Below are 15393 nucleotides of genomic sequence, written 5' to 3' on the forward strand. Positions count from 1 at the left end.
AACAATATAGCTCCTGCTGCAGTTTTGCCCGTGGAGCTCATCAGGAGCTCGGGCAGACAAACCATCATCGCTAAATTCTCCACTTGGGAATTTTACAACAATCTTTGACATCACAGTGCTAAAGCTATAGAAAGAGAAGAGAAAGGGAATCCCCCCCCCAAAAAAAAACAAAAAACAAAACAAAACAAAACAAAAAAAAAACAAAAAAAAAACTCTTTTTCAAATGAAAAAAAGAAAATGCATTTTTCGTAAACCTGTCATGTTACTGGGATATGTCAAAAAAGAAACAAGGTCAGGTGGAGATATAATGCTAATGTTTGTCGTGTGTTGGTATCCTGTTATATTTTCTATAGTCTTTTTTTTTTCTTTTCTAGTTTTTCAGAATTTTCAAACGTATAAACACAAGAGCTCTGCTAAAAGGGTAACAGGCCCTATGAATAGGTAAGGTTAAAACTCATTGTCAAACAAAGCAGCCAAGTTGTCATCAGAAATGAAATTATATTTTCATTAAATTCAATTCATTCAATTCACTTCACTAAGCTTTCATCATTCAATTTAATTCATTGAGCTTTCATCTCTTTTGCCCAAAAGGGGTTATCCCTGTTTTTCATGTCCCTCATGATTGCTGCCGAGATGTTGAGATGCTGAGATGTTGTTTGTTCTTTGCTAACCTCTAGCAATCCCCCTGCTTCTTCCACATTGCCCTGGCTTCTCTTCTCTAATTCCTGGTTTCGTTCAGTGCTCCTATCATTTTTTAAAATCATATCTATGTGATTTTCAGTCCCTAAATCGCTCGACGGCGACCGCTCGATCTATTCCCTTGGTGTTTTTCTGTGCTTTTGTCATTATTTGTCTCTATTATTTTTGTTCCTTAAATCACTCGGCGGCGACCGCTCGATTAGGCCAGTGCCTTGGAGGTTGCCGCTCGGACACCGAGCGTATTTTGAGCAGCGAGTGAAAACTGGTCGGTCGCCGCTGAAATTCTAACTCCGCGTTAAAACTTCAGCGGTGACCAACCGATGCCCTAAAAATCAGTAGTTCCTGGTCGGTCATCGGTCGGTCACCGGTCGTTGTCCGACCGAAATTGGCTAAAAACTCGCCGACCGATCGCCGGGCAGGCTGATTTTGGGGGTTGTGACCGTAGCCTATATAGTCAGGGTCATCTATTTCACGTAGATCTTTGTGAGCATAAACTACTCTACGGGAGACTATCCGCGCAATATCTAACCTTTATTTTATTGTAATGCATAGGCCTTTGCATAAATGATTATGACAAGTTCTTAATCCGTTTGTCAATACGTCTTGGATAAGTGAATGAATGTTTGCATTCGTCTTCACACTCTCATAATGTATGCACACTAATTATTGATGATACATCTTTTTTTATATGTACAATCTAACATGAATTTCACTGGTAAGGATATACAATCATACAAGCATACGACATACATAGCTATACACGCACTGGTAGATGGTACATACACCGTATATACGTCATTTACGCACAGACTTACATGAATTTCATTGGTAAGGATATACAATACATACAAACATACATCCATACATAGCTACTCACACTTATAAATGGTACATACACACATAAAGTCTTACATGAATTTCATGGGTACAGATATACAATACATACAAACATATGTACATCCATATACAGCTTCTCACACTTATAGATGATACATACACACGTAAAGTCTGACATGAATTTTATGGGTAAGGACATACAATCATACATCCATCCACACAAAGCTACGCACACTTATAAATGGTACATACATGTATACGTACAGTCTTACATGAATTCATGAAAAAGGAGTTACAATCATACATCCATCTATCCATACATCTAGTTTGATCCCTCTATTCCTCTCTCAAACCATTATTCATTCTCTGTCGTCAAATTAAACAAAGGTATCGTTTCATAAAAGTTGTCAGCACTGAAACTTTCAGCACTGATGTCCTACCCGTCATGCAACAGATTATCATTTGGAAAATCCTAACCTCATTATAGCTCAAAATTCCATAAGACATCATGGTCCAGATGTATGGAACTCACTGAATGATGACCTTAAATGCAGTTCTTCTTTATAACGTTTTAAATCATCCTATAGAAACGTTCTTCTCGCAATGTACTACTCGCTTTTGTTAGCTCCCAACTCCTGAACACTGTATCTCATCGCTTTTCTTCTCTTCTCCTCTCTTCTCTCTACTCTTCCTATTCGGGTCCCTTATTCTCGCTTTTTTTTTTGTCTTTATACATTCCACCTTGTGTTGTCCTTTTTGGTCAAATGACATTTAAAATACTTTAAAGATTTACGTTATTTTTTCAACGAGTGTGTATTCTTTTCCTTTAGTTAAAAAAAAAGGAAAGTTACAAGGCATATATGTTCACAGGCCGTTGTCCAAGGCAAGCGTTTGCTTATTGATAACGGTCTCCTCCACCTGCACACTTCAAGATCTGTTTTATAAAGAAATTCATGTGTTATTGCACGTGATTATATACTTGTAATGTGAAATCTTGTTTATAATATTATTTTCATGACTTGTGAATAATATGTATGATATTTTTATACAACTTGTACTTATTTTCTGTTATGCACACGTGGAGAAATAAAACTTACTGAAACTGAAAAACTGCAACAAGTTGTCAGTCTCTGACAATAACCATAGTAACAGTCAATGACCAGAGCATCTCAGCCAATCAAAACCAAGGATTTTACTAAAATTGTCAGAGACTAACAACTTGTCAGCGCTGACTAAATTGATGAAACACCCCCCAACACCATATATACACTCACATCCTAAAATCTGCAGTAGTTTGCGTAATACATCAATAGTATTAGCATTCGTCACTTACTTCGTGATTATACACGAAATTAGACGGTTTTTATCTACACATGTGCACACAATCATACATACGTACATATACTCGCATACATACAAAGACACAAGCGTCTCAATGTCACGTCCATCACTCGCCCACCTTCGTTTTTCTCCTTTAAACCATTGATCTATTCTTTTAGTCTAAAAGTCAACTTACAATCGCCTTTATCGATATCCTTCCCTATACACTTAAATAAACCCTTCATAAGTCGTATAAAATTCGTCACATGATTTCTATTCTACACTTTTCTCCTGTTTGTTCGACAAATTGAGGATTGAAACAACTTTAATACACACTTGAAATCATGAAACGAGACAAGTGTTATAGAAATGTGATTGTTCAATCTTCAAAAGAAGTCTTTACTGCGTAATATGCGTTTACAATGACAATCCTGTATACTACCGCATTAAGGCTTAATTGTAATCATGCAATCCTTTCATCACTAAAGTCTAAACTGATCATGCTTTAATTCAATGCTTTGGATAACGAAGCAAATGATGCCTTGTTTTGAAATCAGTAAACCTTACTTGTGAGGGTTTCAAGTAATTGTCCTCGTGTCGGGGACTAAACGTCTCTTCCTTCAACTGTCTTTCAGCATTGACAACAAGGTCTGACCAAAAAAAAAAAAAAAATAGGAAGATGAAAGATCCTCACTCAGAAACACAACTTCTTTTTTCTTACCTATATCAGTCCATATTTATAAAGTCGTCATCACTTACGTAATTACAAATGTAAGAGATATTTTGGTTTTCTGTTCATCATCTGTTCATCATCATCAACCTTACTGCTTTTAAATCTCGCTTGCTGATGTGAAAGTTTTTTTTTTCTCCGTGCGGTAACACAAACTTCAGTTGCAATTAATTTAAAAGAAATAAAAGAGACGAGTAAATTTATTTTGATTACAGATCACGTCCATTTCAAACAAAGTATACCATTATGTATAGGACACAATACATAGTCAAATTCGCTGCATGAGTTCCACCTCTTTGTACATTATGGCTATGTACGTTTTCCGTCCGTTTTAGTGTTTGAATAGTGTAGGATCTCGACTGAAATATTTCAATTTCAATTTCAATTTCAATTTATTTTCATATTTCTCGATGAAAAATTACATCAAATATAACAAAATTAAATGAAATGCATGACATACATGGAATATTGCAAATATGTAAAACATAATAGTGGTCGATCTGTTCAGTTTGGAATCTGTGAATGAATGCTAAAGAAATATGAAGGAACCTACTTAAAAAGCGAGCTTGTTGAGCGTAGGTCCCGGTTAAAAACGAGTTTAAGATTGAGAAGGGGAGCACGGGTACAACAATGACCGGAACATAAGAGAAAAACAAAATAAAAAAGAACAAATATACAGTTATATAGCAAATTCTTCTCTAGTGCAGGTTAGGGATCGGAAAAGCCACATGCTGTATAAAGGCGGATGAACCATTGTCGTTCTGGCAATACAATATGACTTAATATAGTTATAATAACAATGATACCGTTCAGACAGTATTAGAAATGTGTACATTGCGTGTATTAAGAAGGGAACACATGCACCTGCAAATCCATTAAAAAAGACATCGAACAACCAGTTGCAGTGCAGTGAGAATGTGAAATACCAGCTGTTTCCTCGTCCCAGCTATCTTTAAAGAAGGAAAAATATACATAAACACAGTGATATAATTTAAGGGCGCAAACAGCTGGGCTCTTAAAGTCTGGTTTAACATGACAACAACCCTGGAGTACAGTATAACGGGTTAGTCCTGGACAGCACAAAACAGAATTTCAATGAGCTGATGTAGCGTAATTATTCAATAAATACTGTCTTAATTTGCATTTGAAGGATGATAGTGATAAACAACCTTTGAGTTCAGGGGGGAGGTCATTCCAGTATTTCGGTCCCACATACATAATTGTTTTCATCGCGAAAATTGTGCGAGTACGTGGAAGGTGATAAGCGTCCCGTTGGCGGGTGGATATGGATCTAAGACTTTATGAACTACACTCCTTTACTGTCACATCCGTCAGTGGGGAATTATCTTTGTCGAACGAAACGGCAAACATGAATATGATACCATGAATCCAGTTTATGCTCTCCATCTAAAGAAAAATACACAAGAAAGGACAGAAACAATTTGAAGGTTAGGACATTAGACAGACACATCTGAATACATATATAGGAAAATGCCTTTATCATATAAAGTGTTCAGATATACAGGTATAGCCTCAAGAGGTTATAAAAATTAGGTTTTTATGTTTGCATGTGATCATTACTACATCAGCAAACCGCACAAAACGCTTTGAAAAATAGCAATGAAATAGAAAGCTCAGTTATTCTTGGTTATTGTTACGAGGGAATCATTTCCAATGCCCTTGTCTCAAAATAGTGTTGCTACTCTACACTTTGATAGAAACCGGTCACTGAGGATGAGTATAAGATGGAGACGCATTTCTCTCATTCACGCGTCGAGTCAGTATTAAATAAATCTTTCAAATGATAAAACCTGCTGCCCTTAGCTCTCCTTTGCAATTACTTCCATGCATCTTATAAAAGGCAATAAGGGAACTTAAAGGTAGGGAATCCCATTTGCACGCCTTAAATGAAGAGTTGTATAAATACAGTGGTATGCTGAAGAGAGTATCATTTTAGAAACTCCCATGAAGTATTGAAAGTGGAAGGTAACATTTAGTACATTTTTTTGACCGTTAGATTTTGAATTGAAGTGTTTTCGGGGCTCACCGTAAATTCCAGTACATTACTAGGCTACCTTTGCAGACCCATGTACTGCATGTGTGTCCATCATGTATATTTTGTGAAGAAAGTTCATCAACACTTACAAACATTTCTATATACATTCTTGCCACACACTCTATATGTTATTACATCAGCTCTTGTACTTTTAGATTTGGGTTTATAGATCACAAATACAGAAGAATGCACCAAAAAGGCTTAAGTGTGGCTGACACACAGAACTACTGAGTAGTTGAGTTTTGTGCATTATTCAAATTTTAGATAACTGTTGACTTCCAAATTTCTATGCAAAAGCAGTGGCCTAAGCAAGTCCCCTGAGGTTCATATTTAATGTTTTGCTGCATTTTGGGAGGTCTGTAAAAGGTATCCGCTACCTTTAAACAAAGCTAAAATACCAAAGATCCGAAGGAGAAGAAGAGGAAGATGCCAACGATGAATAAGAATGATATTGAATAGGCAAGAAAAGAGTGGGAAGAAGAAGATTGAGACAAAGAGGTAAAATAGTAAAAAATATTTTGGAGCACTTCAAGGGGGTGTAGGAGGCAGGATAGAAAAAGAGAAAGAAAAAGTACCGGTAAGGGGAAAAATGAGAGGAAGAAAATGTAGTAGAAAAGGAAGAAAAGGAAGTCTACAGTACCTCTTCAGAGGATGATAATTTTTCTTCTTTTCATCACCACGATTACATAGGTCACCATCGACATGAACAACGCTGTGAAGAGCAAGGCGTACGTGGTCGACGACTTCTGAAGAGCTCCGCGATGTAGACAAGCAATGGGACCTGTATGGCCAAACCAAAATAATGACCGTAATGTTTTGACAGAGTGGAATTAACGGGATGATCGAAGGTAAACGGACAAGGCCCAGATCATTTTGCACACACGTCTTTTCATGTACTTTATCTAAGTTGTACATTGTCATTTCAAGAACACATCATAATCATATTCAAAACAAGAGTGAAAAAAATGACTCAAGTCTCGAAAGTAAATTGAATTAGTTTGATTAAATTCTTTAGGTATAAATTTGAATATGATAGGAATATTGAAGAAATATATCATCTAGCATGTAGGGATGAAGGTGAGAGTCAAATATTAGACAAAATTGTGGCTATCATCCACAATATGTAGTATTTCACATTACACATTTTTACGCTTGCTCTCTCAACGTCCAGAGGCGAATGAAATCATTATTAAAAGTAGACTAGAGATTGTAATTTGTCATTACTGACAAATTAAGGTGATCCGATTTTTTTAAATTAATGATTCGAGTCCTGATCGCAATAGGCATGACCATACAGGTTTCATCTTTTTTTAGAGACATTGGCCGTGTGATGTTTGGATTCTCATTTAGAAAAGGGAGTCATATCTGCCATCTTTGGTACCAAATTCTGTATACACTAGATAACGAAGATACAGCAACAGATGCATATGACCTTTGACCCACCTTTACACTCCCAAGATGGCATGTGAGGAAAAAGTGGTTAGTTTGTGAAATGATTCTTGCGACATCATCTATACGTGTGGAAAATATGGGAAAGATAGGACAGGTATTCACCAAGATACAGGATGAAACATTTATGACCTTTGACCCTAATTTACATACCCAAGATGGTGTCCGATCAAGTAGTTGTTATTTTATGAAATAACGTACGTGACATGAACTGAACATGTGCAAAATATGGAGGTGATAGAGGCTGTTTTACTTGAGTTATTGCAAAGAAAGTTGCAGAAAGAAAGAAATATGAAAATACATCGAAGATAAGCTTTAAATTCAACCAAGTTTTTGGACGTGATCCCGACATCGTATGAAAAAACGAAGGGCACATTTACGATAGCCCAAAGTCTCACCTACAACATATTAAAATCTGGGAGAAATTCACCGTAGCATAAGTGAGGTAGTACTCGATAAAGATAGTCATGTCAATTTTCATTTCCAGAAAAACTGCACTCCCATAGAGATAACACGTAAACTGGTCAAATTTGACAAGGTTACTTTTAATCCATTTTAACGAGGTGATGCCGACATCCAATCAAACTTTTGTAAATTTACGTTTGAAAGAACATTAAATAAGCTACAACATACTGAAATCTGGGTGACAATCCACAAAGGATAAATGAGATACGCTCGAGTGAACTTGAAATTTGATGACGTTATTTTGAAAATTTACTTTTTTTTACCTTATTAAGAAATTTGATATCTTTTAATCATTTTGCCAGCATTGCCACCCCATGAAATGACATGTTCAACTAATCAACTTTCAAAATATGTAAAGAAAATGGGGGGTCACCGTCCATCCTGACGAGTAAAATCGGATTTAAAATTGGCGGTTTTTTGGCATAGTTGCACTGTATATCGCCATTGACGCGCGCGCGGAATTTCAACTTTGATTGGCCAGTATGACGTCATATTGAGTCGGATCGACTTGAAACTAGGTAGAAATATTCCTTGACATTTCAGACATTCGATCCGTGCGATAAAACGGGAAATTTCTATTGCATATGAGCTGTGCGCGCGTATATCCGCGCGCGCGTACGCGTCCGTCGATTTTTTTTAAAATGCTGTAAATGACCTGAAACGTGTGCAAAACAATTTTGAGGTTGATTAGAGCATGTTTAAATTTCAACGCGCGCGTACGCGCTCGTTTACTATGAACGTCACTAAATTTTATGAAATATATCAATAGACCTTGACTTGAACTATATGATATCTTAATTTCATTCAAAAATTCCGTTCCATTAATGAAATATTGATGTAAACGTGATTTCAGATAATGACGTCATAATGACGTCACGGTCAACTGATCACATTGATACACTAGATCTGTTGTCCTTAGGACATGATACATACATGGTATAAGTTTGAAGGTGATAGGTGGGGGACTTTTTGAGTTAACCGCTGCACAAGATTTGAGGAGAAAGAAATAAAGAAGAAGAAGAAGAAGAAAGAATCCGTACAGATACAATAGGTGATCCGAGAGGATACTCGGATCACCTAACAAAGAATCCGTACAGATACAGAAGGTGATCCGAGAGGATACTCGGATCACCTAACTAGAGATTGTAATTTGTCATCACTGACAAATTAAGGTGATCCGATTTTTTTTATCAATGATTCGAGTCCTGATACTGCAAAGTCTCAGCTACAACATATCAAAATCTGAGAGAAATTCACCGAAGCATAAGTAAGATAGTGCTCGATAAAGAGAGTCATGTCAATTTTCACATCTAAAAAATTCCCTCCCATAGAGATAACACGTCATAGCGAACATAGAAAAAGAAGTACATATGACCTTTGACCCCACTTTGCACAGACAAGATGGCATCTGAGCAAAAAGTGGTTATTTTATGAAATGATCCCTGTAACATGGATTTTACGTGTGCAAAATATGGGAAAGATAGGTCATGTATTCACCAAGATACAGGATGAAACATTTATGACCTTTGACCCTAATTTACATACCCAAGATGGCGTCTGATCAAGTAGTTGTTATTTAATGAAATAATGTTCGTGACATGAACTAAACATGTGCAAAATATGGTGGTGATAGGGTATGTTTTTCTTGAGTTATTGCACATAAAGTTGCAAAAAGAAAGGAATATCTCAATACATCGAAGATAAACTTTAATTTCAACCAAGTTTTTTCACGTGATCCCGACAACGTATGAAAAAACAAAGGGCACACTTACGATAGCCCTACGTCTCAGCTACAACATATTAAAACCTTAGAGAAATTCACTAAAGCATAAGTGAGCTAGTGCTCGATAAAGATAGTCATGTCAATTTTCATTTCCATAAAAATTGCACTCCCATAGAGATTACACGTAAACTGGTCAAATTTGACAAGGTTACCTTCAATCCATTTTTTCGAGGTGATGTCGTCATCTAATGAAAATTGTGTATTTAATTTATGAAAGAGCATTTCATAAGCTACAACATATTGAAATTTGGGTGAAAATTGGCAAAGGATAAGTGAGATACGCTCGAGTAAACTTGAAATTTGATGACGTCATTTTGAAAATTTACTTTTTTTACTTTATTAAGAAATTTGATATCTTTTAATCATTTTTTCAGCATCGCCAACCCATGAAATGACATATACAACTCATCAGCTTTCAGAATATGTAAAGGAAATGGGGGGTCACCGTCCATCCTGACGAGTAAAATCGGATTTAAGATTTGCGGTTTTTTGGCATAGTTGCACTGTCTATCGCCATTGACGCGCGCGCGGAATTTCAACTTTGACGGGCCCGTATGACGTCATATTGAGTCGGATTGACTTGAAACTTGGTAGAAATATTCCTTCACATTTCAGACATCTGATCACAGTGAAAAAAATGGGAAATTTCGATTGCATATGAGCTGTGCGTGCGTATATGCGCGCGCGTACGCGTCCGTCCGATTTTTTCATTTTTTCAAAAAATGCTCTAAATGGTCTGAAACGTGTGCAAAAAAATTTTGGGCTTGATTGGAGCATACAAATATTTCAACGCGCGCGTACGCGCACGTTTTAAGAGAAAATATAAATTTTGACAATATGAATAGAATTCGCTTGACTTGAAATATATGTGACGTAAATTTCATTTAAAAATTCCATCCCATTAATGAGATATGATTGAGAATGTGTTTTCATATAATGACGTCATAGTGACGTCACGGTCAACTGATCACAATGATTTTACTTGATCTGTCGTCTTTGGGACACGATACATACATGGTATAAGTTTGAACTTGATAGGCATAGCACTTTCTGAGCTAACCTCTGCACAACTTTTGAGGAGAAATAAAGAAAGAAACAAAGAAAGAAGAATGAAATATATGTGACGTAAATTTCATTGAAATATTCCATTCCATTAATGAGATATGCATGAAAATGTGTTTTCATATAATGACGTCATAGTGACGTCACGGTCGACTGATCACTATGATTTTACTTGCGCTGTCGTCTTTGCGACATGGTACATATATGGTATAAGTCTGACATTGAGAGGCAATGCACTTTCTGAGCTAACCTCTGCACAACTTTTGAGGAGAAATAAAGAAGAAGAAGAAGAAGAAGAAGAACAAAGAATCCGTACAGATACAGAAGGTGATCCGAGAGGATACTCGGATCACCTAATAAAGAATCAGTACAGATACAGAAGGTGATCCGAGAGGATACTCGGATCACCTAATAAACTACTGACATTGCTCAAGGTGCAGTATACATTTCCACCGGATTTTACTTTGTCTTGGACTGAATCCCGGACTGAATCGAATAACAACTGCCAGTGAATGACTAACGGTGACTATGCAGGCAGTAGGGATTTCCTAGTGGCGTACTGGAACACCTGTCAAAACATAAATACAACACTAGAGATTGTAATTTGTCATCACTGACAAATTAAGGTGATCCGATCTTTTTTTTAATCAATGATTCGAGTCCTGATACTGCAAAGTCTCAGCTACAACATATTAAAATCTGAGAGAAATTCACCGAAGCATAAGTAAGATAGTGCTCGATAAAGAGAGTCATGTCAATCTTCACATCTAAAAAATTCCCTCCCATAGAGATAACACGTCATAGCGAAGATAGAAAAAGAAGTACATATGACCTTTGACCCCACTTTGCACAGACAAGATGGCATCTGAGCAAAAAGTGGTTATTTTATGAAATGATCCCTATAACATGGTCTTTACGTGTGCAAAATATGGGAAAGATAGGACATGTATTCACCAAGATACAGGATGAAACATTAATGACCTTTGACCCTAATTTACATACCCAAGATGGCGTCTGATCAAGTAGTTGTAATTTTATGAAATTATTTTCGTGACATGAACTAAACATGTGCAAAATATGAAGGTGATAGGGGCTGTTTTTCTTGAGTTATTGCAAAGAAAGTTGCAAAAAGAAAGAAATATTTCAATACATCAAAGATAAATTTTAATTTCAACCAAGTTTTTTCACGTGATCCCGACAACGTATGAAAAAACAAAGGGCACACTTACGATAGCCCTACATCTCAGCTACAACATATTAAAATCTTAGAGAAATTCACCAAAGCATAAGTGAGCTAGTGCTCGATAAAGATAGTTATGTCAATTTTCATTTCCATAAAAATTGCACTCCCATAGAGATTACACGTAAACTGGTCAAATTTGACAAGGTTACCTTCAATCCATTTTTTCAAGGTAATGTCGTCATCAAATCAAAATTGTTTAATAACATTAATGAAAGAGTATTTCATAAGCTATAACATATTGAAATTTGGGTGAAAATTGGCAAAGGATTAGTGAGATACGCTCGAGTAAACTTGAAATTTGATGACGTCATTTTGAAAATTTACTTTTTTTACTTTATTAAGAAATTTGATATCTTTTAGTCATTTTATCAGCATAGCCAGCCCATGAAATGACATGTACAACTCATCAGCTTTCAGAATATGTAAAGAAAATGGGGGGTCACCGTCCATCCTGACGAGTAAAATCCGATTTAAAATTGGCGTTTTTTTGGCATAGTTGCACTGTGTATCCCCATTGACGCACGCGCGGAATTTTGAATTTGACGGGCCCGTATGACGTCATATTGAGTCGGATCGACTTGAAACTTGGTAGAAATATTCCTTGACATTTCGGACATCCGATCCGTGTGAAAAAATTGAAAATTTCTATTGCATATGAGCTGTGCGTGCGTATATGTGCGCGCGCGTACGCGTCCGTCCAATTTTTTCAATTTTTCAAAAAATGCTCCAAATGGTCTGAAACGTGTGCAAAAAAAATTTGAGCTGGATTTGAGCATACAAATATTTCAACGCGCGCGTACGCGCGCGTTTTAAGAGAAAAAATGAATTTTGAGAATATGAGTAAAATGCGCATAACTTGAAATATATGTGACGTAAATTTCATTGAAATATTTCATTCCATTAATGAGATATGCATGAAAATGTGTTTTCATATAATGACGTCATAGTGACGTCACGGTCGACTGATCACTATGATTTTACTTGCGCTGTCGTCTTTGGGACATGATACATATATGGTATGAGTTTGACATTGAGAGGCAATGCACTTTCTGAGCTAACCTCTGCACAACTTTTGAGGAGAAATAAAGAAGAAGAAGAAGAAGAACAAAGAATCAGTACAGATACAGAAGGTGATCCGAGAGGATACTCGGATCACCTAATTAACCTCTCTCCAAGCAGTACTCGAGACTGGTGTAGGTCCAACCAATCCCGTTCGTCCCCGAGCACGTGATATTGATGCACCTGCTGTGTGGGGGTGGTCTGAAGAGAGCCGAGGCGGGGCTGGACGAGGAGAGAGTGGCGTTGTCGACTCCGATGGTGTATGTGTGAAGGTGTGGGGCGGGTTGGTCCTCAGGACTAATGTGACAAGTGATAACGACAATGACCTGGCTTCCTTCCCCATTGATCTCCTGGGTCCCGATGGAGAGTATGTCACTCGCTGGAGGCGCGTGACCTAAGAATAAAAAAAAAAAAACAACAACAACACATACATAATCTGTTTTTTGTTATTGTTGTTGTTGTTGGTGGTGTTTTTTGACTGTGTCTTTATCTGTCAGGTACTTCGCATTCTCCCCCAAAAAAATCATGTACATCCTTGTTGAACAAAGAACTAAGAATTTTAGGGGTGAACGGTGAACAGAGTCCGCTGAATGGTTGAAGGGGAATCCTCATCGTATTCTATTAACGGGCCAGACACTGATGAGTTTGGTTGACGATGCACATAGAATTATTACGGTAACAAAATTTGCGTTGTTTATTCAAAAACATATTACAAACACCTTAACACTCCCGAGAAACAGTTGAATCTCAAAATGTAAAACGTCCTTATACAGAAGACAAATACAACATCCTACTCTACAACCATAGCCATTGTGTTCACGTGAACAAATTTGCTACTGCCAACTGAAAACAGACTAGTTCGGAGTATGAAGAAAAATATCAATATGAAAATCTTTTGTGAAAAGACCCATACTTGCCTGATTTCTTATATCAAAACACTTGACCGTATGGACACAACTTATTGATCAACGTGCAATTACCAGGAATAAATCTACTAGTAGTACTAATGAGTTTGGTATATTGCGAATCATTACATTAAAAAAGAAAAGAAAAACTTCATGTCAAATGTATTTGGAGAGAAAAACGTACCGGTATGCGAAGTGAAATTGATTTTTCTTTCAACTTTCAACTTTCAACTTTATTTTCACCTCCATCAAAATGAGCAAAGAAATTTATGTACATTGCATATACACGGGATATTTGTGATACAGAACAAAATTTGAAAAGGTACATAAGAAAATTATGAAAATGAAAAGTAGATGTGATTACATCTTTGTTAAATACATAAAGCGTATAATACAAGTCAACTAAGGATGAGGATGGAAGTGGAGGGTCCCACTAAGAAGCAAAGCTTGTACGATATGGGACCCTCAGAAAAATACACAAAACATCAATATAAAACACAATAAACAAACCGATGTCAACTGACATCAAAATGATTGGGAAGAGGAAAAAGAGAGAAAAGGAAAGGAAAAAAGAGGAAAAAAAGAGAGGAAAAAAAAGGGAGAAAAAAGAGGGAACTACAGCATGTGCCATCGTGGACGCAAGTAATCTGGATTTCATAATGTAAAATAAGTGATGAAATACAAGCTGGATTGAATGTAATGCAAAACATTTTTTATACGTAGTTATGTTGGTAAGAATGCAGGAGAAAAAAAACACATCGTTATATTTAGAACACAGACAGGGACTGACAAATTGCCCTACATCGACGTAAATAAGCACTGAATTGATCAGTGTTTTAGTAGTAGCCATGATAAAAAATCATGGGCGTACATACTCGAGCAGGATTCGAACCTACGACCTCCTGATCACCGGACAGGCGTCATCTCCACTAGACCACCGAGCTTTCGCCCGAAAGCAAGTGTTGGTTCTAATCCTTAGCATGCAGCGGGTACTGCTTTGTTATTCAAATTCATGATTTTCTTCCGTCGAGATGTTTTCATTGCAACTGATTGACAAATTGCCCTACATCGACGTAAATAAGCACTGAATTGATCAGTGTTTTAGTAGTAGCCATGATAAAAAATCATGGGCGTACATACTCGAGCAGGATTCGAACCTACGACCTCCTGATCACCGGACAGGCGTCATCTCCACTAGACCACCGAGCTTTCGCCCGAAAGCAAGTGTTGGTTCTAATCCTTAGCATGCAGCGGGTACTGCTTTGTTATTCAAATTCATGATTTTCTTCCGTCGAGATGTTTTCATTGCAACTGATTGACAAATTGCCCTACATCGACGTAAATAAGCACTGAATTGATCAGTGTTTTAGTAGTAACCATGATAAAAAATCATGGGCGTACATACTCGAGCAGGATTCGAACCTACGACCTCCTGATCACCGGACAGGCGTCATCTCCACTAGACCACCGAGCTTTCGCCCGAAAGCAAGTGTTGGTTCTAATCCTTAGAATCAGTTGCAATGAAAACATCTCGACGGAAGAAAATCATGAATTTGAATAGCAAAGCAGTACCCGCTGCATGCTAAGGATTAGAACCAACACTTGCTTTCGGGCGAAAGCTCGGTGGTCTAGTGGAGATGACGCCTGTCCTGTGTTTAGGAGGTCGTAGGTTCGAATCCTGCTCGAGTATGTACGCCCATGATTTTTTATCATGGCTACTACTAAAACTCTGATCAATTCAGTGCTTATTTACGTCGATGTAGGGCAATTTGTCAATCAGTTGCA

Source organism: Diadema antillarum, unplaced genomic scaffold (genome assembly GCF_040938485.1).
Source record: "Diadema antillarum isolate AM-2024a unplaced genomic scaffold, OU_Dant_1.0 seq00000309_RagTag, whole genome shotgun sequence".
Classification (NCBI taxonomy): Eukaryota; Metazoa; Echinodermata; class Echinoidea; order Diadematoida; family Diadematidae; genus Diadema; species Diadema antillarum.